The sequence below is a fragment of the Otolemur garnettii genome, unplaced genomic scaffold (genome assembly GCF_000181295.1).
Source record: "Otolemur garnettii isolate 467f Iridium unplaced genomic scaffold, OtoGar3 scaffold00299, whole genome shotgun sequence".
NCBI classification, from domain to species: domain Eukaryota; kingdom Metazoa; phylum Chordata; class Mammalia; order Primates; family Galagidae; genus Otolemur; species Otolemur garnettii.
This window is the reverse complement of record NW_003852694.1, coordinates 668270-674214: the sequence shown is the minus strand read 5'-3', so window position 1 is coordinate 674214 and position 5945 is coordinate 668270. Positions and strand designations below refer to the sequence as shown.

Genomic DNA, 5945 nt, shown 5'->3' with positions numbered 1-5945 from the left:
GAGGAGAGGAGAACAGAAGTCCATGTAGGAGATAGTTCTAAAAGTGATGATGTGGTCATGGAAGTTGACAGCCTATCAACTAGCAGGCAAGTAACTCAGATATTGCTTACACTCCAAGGAAAATACTCCTTTAGTAGCTTCACCAATATTGGATCAAAAAAATTAAATCAACTCAATATAGGAAAGGAAACAAGATGTCCAGTGTAATGATCTTTGCCTTCCTCTAGAGGGGATTGATACAAATTTAACTGCTCCTTAAATAAAGAATCATTCATTGTATAGACAACTACAAACCCAAACCCAAACCTTCAGATGAAATTATAAGAGGGCACATGCGCATACCCCAAATTAGAATGACTACTCACCTTAAACAGAACTCTTACCTGGGCATGGAGCCTCTGTTGCACAGTACGTTCGTGTGAGTGTTAGTGCAGTGGCTAATCTCCTGAAATCTCCTCAAATCTACTCCCACGTTGATGAAAGATTCCTGTGCAACTAACTCCATTTGTGCCAAATTTTGAAATATAAGCAACATTTGGAGTTAGAAATTAGATTAAAGGCTTCAAACCTCCCCAACAACTCAAGTTCTGTTTTCTTGCAAAAGCAGAAAAGATTAAGAGACACCTGCATCTAACTAAAGTGTCAACACTGTTCCTAGTCCTACTCAAAATGAACGTTAAAACATAGAGGTGGAAAGTTATATGCTGCTCCCTTCACAGCAAATTCTTTTCCCCTTGTATAAAATAACTAACTTTCCACCACAACCTTATTTAAAAAAATAAGGACAGTCACAATGACATAAGTCAGAAAACTGCAGACACCTCTACCCCTCTAATAACTCTACAAACTGTGTTTCTCACTTGTCAGTGAGTAGAGTTAAATCTGAAGCCAGCAGATTTTAGGCTTCTCACTAATATATCCTTGAGCTCTGTTCCTTCTCATTTTACCTTGGACATGGTATAGAGGACATGGATTTCCAGTGAAACACGTGCTGCCTCACACAAATCAGTGGAGGTATATCTGCCAAGGCTCCAATCAACACAGGAAGGGAAGATTAGTTCTATAAATAAACTAGGAGACATCCCACGATGCAGAGAGATATCTCCACTTACAAAGAACAGAAATTCTAATTAGCGTATCCAACTGCCTGCCCATCATTCATCTTTAAGAAATGGACTTCTTTAGCATTCTGAAGGTCTGACCCAATCTGACGATGGGAGCTGTGATGGCAATCCTTCTAATCCTGGCAAATCTCTTCTGAAAGAAGAGACTTGTTAGAATGCACACTGGAGCTAATAAAGTGGCAGCTAGCTCATTAAAGGGCTCAGGTTAGGGACTGACATATCTTACTTGGCTGGATAAGGGGAAAGGGAAGAAAAATGTTGTGAAGGGAAGAACAAATAGATTTGTTTAAGGAAGTTAACTGCGTTTTTCAGGAGAACAAACTAGAGGCAGGACAGCCTGTGATATCTGTTTATGCAGATGCCAGAAGTTTGTTGCCTTTCTTATGGCAAGAAATTATTATGATAGATTTGCTGTCAGTCTTTTTCCTGAAAATAAACCACCCCAAAGACAGAATTTATGACAGCTTCATTTCTCAGAAGTTTCCGCATTTGGTCAGATAAAGAAGTTCTGAGAATTCAAATGTCTTCGGTTTACTTTATCTACATGCCCATGGGGCATATTTAGGGATGACACATTTTTTTGTTTTTGCAGTTTTTGGCAGGGGCCAGGTTTGAGCCCACCACCTCCAGTATATGGGGCTGGCATCCTACTCCTTGAGTCACAGGTGCTGCCCAGGATGACACATTTTGATCCCCCTTTTGAAGATGATTTTTCTTATTTCAGTTATTTCTCTTCAGCTCTGGGTTCTGTTAATCTGGCCTGTTTGTTCATTCAGGCCCATTGCTTACATCGTATTTGATGTCTTTACTGCTGCTACAATTCTCCCAGACCACCAGCCCCAATTGCCAACTTGATACCACTTCAAGTTCTATAATTCTGTTACTACTGCTAGGTCACCATAAACATATCATTGTATCTTATTTTTCAAATTCTTAATCTACTACTTGACTCATATTTATTAGACATAAATAAAATACTTGGTTTATTGAAAATATGGTAAAGAATTTAAGAAAATTTCACTCCCTATCAGAATCTTGTGATCAATGTGCGAGATAATAAAGATAGAGGCCAATGCCTCTGCTGTTTAAACTGATAAGCCTGTTTTTCTGACAGGAAGCCAGAATTCTTTTTTTTTTTTTTTTTTTTTTTTTTTGCGGTTTTTGGCTGGGGCTTGGTTTAAACCCACCACCTCCGGCATATGGGGTCGTTGCCTTACTCCTTTGAGCCACAGGCAGCTGTCACTCTGGATAGAGTGCCTTGGCATAACAGCTCACAGCAACCTCCAACTCCTGGGCTTACGCAACTCTCTTGCTTCAGCCTCCCAAGTAGCTGAGACTATAGGTGCTCACAACACCCAGCTATTTTTGTTTTTTTTTTTTGGTTGCAGATCCAAACTGGGTTCGAACCTGCCACCCTAGGTGTATGTGGCCAGTCCCATTGCTGACTGAGCTACAGGCGCTGCTTAAGGTACTAGTAAAAGGAAAGGATGTGATAACCAGCTATTGTGGCGGGCACCTCTCCCAGCTACTGGAGAGGCTGAGGCAAGAGGATCGCTTGAGCCCAAGAGTCTGGGGTTGCTGGTAGCTATGACAACATAGTATTCTACCCAGGGCAACATAGCAAGACTCTGTCTCAAAAAATAAATAAATAGATAAATAAAGTGCATGCATGGCGGTACCCATAGCTCAGTTGACAGGGTGCCAGCCACATACACCTGGGGTAGCGGGTTCAAACTTGGAAGGCCTGCTAAGTAACAATGACAACTGCAACCAAAAAAAAAAACACCTGGGCATTGTGGTAGGTGCCTGTGGTCCCAGCTACTTGGGAGGCTGAGGCAAGAGAATCACTTAAGCCCAAGAGTTTGAGGTTGCTGTGGGCTGTGATGCCATGGCACTCAACTGAGGGTAACATAGTGAGACACTGCCTAAAAAAATAAAAAATAAAGTGCACACAGGGGTAGAGTGTGGGTTAAAGATGATATGATAATAGTTAACTAATGACCATAGGGTCATATTCCTAGAATATAAATTTTATTTGATGGAAAATAATGTAGACAATTTGTGTAAACTCACAAATATATTAAAGACTAGAATGTAATAATATTTAAGATGAAATCAAGCTATCAGGAATTTATGCCTAGGCCCTTAAGAACAAATTCATTCTTCTCTACTTTTGGAAGTGATCTGATGAAAAACCATGAGCTAAGCCCAGGAGTTTGAGGTTGCTGTGAGCTGTGATGCCACGGCACTCTACCCAGGAGGATAGCTTGAGGCTCTGTCTCAAAAAAGAAAAGAAAAACCATGAGCTACATTGGCCCAGAAAAGTGTTGATGATTGATGGTCTCTATTTTGCTACCCGAGGACATTAAATGCCAACTACCCTTACCTATTTTTGTTCAGATAGCTGTTAGTTCTATAATATGTGATTACTTTTTTTATAATTATTACCTGTTATTAATATGTAATTAGGGTGTTTAAGATTACTCTCTAAAAATGGTCAAATGAAAAGATTGAATTGTAAGGCATTTGGAAATCATTCTCGGGTTAGAAGAATGGGATAACTAATTACTAATTTACTAATGCTGTCCAGGTCTCCATTCATTCCCCACAGTGCAACCAGCATTCTTTCGAAAGTGCAAATCAGTGGCCCTGGTACTCCTGTGCTTAAAACTTTCTAACTTTCCATAGTCCATAGGATGAACTCTAAGCTCTTTAACGTGGTGTGTGAGGCCCTCTGAGTCTTGATTTCCTATAAGAGCAGCCTCCTTTCTCACAATTCTGTTCTTCCCGTTGGACTCCACCCATTAACCTCTGTGAACTAATAAAATGAGGTGTATGTTCATTCTGTAAAATGCAGACCTCCACATGTAATTCATATGTGAACATTCTCTGAACTAAAAGGCTGGATAAGATTAAATTAAGGTGTCCATCTGGAGTGAGGACTTTCTAGACTGAGGCCCCCTGACAAAGCATGGATACCATTGAGCAAATAGCGCTCCTCTGGGGAAGAGCTGCCTCTCTCAGTGTGTGTTCCCCTCTTTGCTCCAGTAAGAACAGGAACTTTCCAGAACTGCAGTAGCAGTTTCTGTCTTGCAGATAAGAAGTCAAACCAGAAGTTGTGTTTCTCAGTCTTGAGAACCGATGTTACCTCTCCTCACACAAATCCCATTCCACTCCCTTAACTTCCATCATAGAGTATCAACCCTATGGTTTGGTAAGAGAAAGGGCATTATTTTCATAGATCCTTAAGTCCCTTCTAATATATCTATTACTGAATAATTGGAAACTTGGATCAGTTTAAAAAGGATATTGTTGTATTTCTTGAATAAAACAGAAACTGGATATTCATCCAATATACACTGACTATAATGAATATGTCAATATAATTTGTAAAATTGGGGGAAGATTCTTCATCTTATTATACAGGGTGTCCCTAAAATTGTCATACATAGGGAAAATGAAAAAGTGTAGCTAAATGTACCTCTATGCACAAAATAGTCATTGCAACATTTCACAAAGAGTTAGCCAACATGTACAGAATATTTTGAAAGTATTTTGTAAAATGTTGTAATGAATATTTTCTAAATAAAGTCACATTTAGCCACAATTTCCCATTTTCTCTATGTCTGGAGACTTCTCTATGTATGGAGACTTCCTTCTTTACATAAAATTGAAACAAGGCTCTGTTTAGTAAGCTGTGTCCTGAGAACATTTTGTGTTCCAGAGAGAAAGTTTTTGAGACCACCATGGGCAGAGGGGAGGAGGAGGAGCCATGCTTGAGAGGGTAGACCTCACTATCCACCCCACTTAAAACACCTCTGCCTCTCATGTTTTCTGGCTGCTGGTATTTCACATAGGACTGTGTCTGGAAACAGGATTCAATTACTTAAAAATCTCAAATGCCCCTGAATTAAGGAGAAATTTGAGCAGTACCTCAGATGAGCAAAATTAATGAAGTAAAATGCTGTTGAATTAATTGCATGCTTATACTATGTATTATTTGGGGTTTTATGAGGACATTGAAACCACACAATAATTTAAACTGGAAAAAGTTTATATAAGAAAGTATTAACCAGCGTTAGAGCAATGGGAGATTGGTTAACAGGAGATTAAAAAAAAAAAAAAAAAACCACTGCAAGAAATATAGAAACGTCAGGTACAGTGAGTAGCCACTACCCCGGGGCTGAGAGAGATGAAGAGTTAGGTGACTGCCACGCCAGCAGAAATCTGCAACTGTGCCCTTGTCAGTCATGGGGAATCTGACCAGGTGTTACAGCTGGGAACTCATCTCTAAACCCCCCTAGCATATGTAGAGTGTGGCCTGCTGCTGGCATTATAACTGTTGGCACTGCTCCACTGTGGGGGCACCTAAGGTTGCCATTAGGAGTTGCCTAGAGAAAGACACTATGTGTACCCGTCCCCTGGGTACAAAAGTAAATAAAAATGTTTAACCAATGTCAATGTTTAGCCACGTTAAACATGGAATTTGAAACCAGAAACCAGATGGCCTGAGTTTAAGTTTCAGCTCTGCCATTTATAAAAATACTCCAAACAAAATTCTCCAAAACCTTCAGTTGGCCTATCTTTAGAAATGGAGAATTTCAGTATCTATATAGTCATTTTTTATGAGATTCAAACATATTTTTAAGCCCCAAGAACCATACTCAAGAAATATTAAGTTCTATTTAAGCAGTAGTTATTATTTGAGTTTGTGGCCCTATGTAGTGAGTTGTTTAAAGCAAATATTTAATGGCATTGCTCTGTTACTTTTTATTTATTTAATGTACATCTGTGATATTGTTCACTCTTCTAAGCATCCTA

The 5945-nt window shown here is 39.4% G+C and overlaps 1 long non-coding RNA gene across 2 annotated transcripts in view; it reads right to left on the bottom strand.

Annotated features, from left to right (window-relative positions):
* LOC111722638 overlaps positions 1-984 on the bottom strand; it is a 7553-nt gene extending 6569 nt beyond the window's left edge. Inside the window, exons 1-2 of one of the 2 annotated variants that reach the window (XR_002771372.1) lie at positions 948-984; positions 384-499 (exon numbers count right to left, since the gene is read on the bottom strand). This is a non-coding gene — a long non-coding RNA (uncharacterized LOC111722638). The other variant, XR_002771371.1, reaches the window with a different exon arrangement.
* Between the last annotated feature and the right edge of the window lie 4961 nt (positions 985-5945).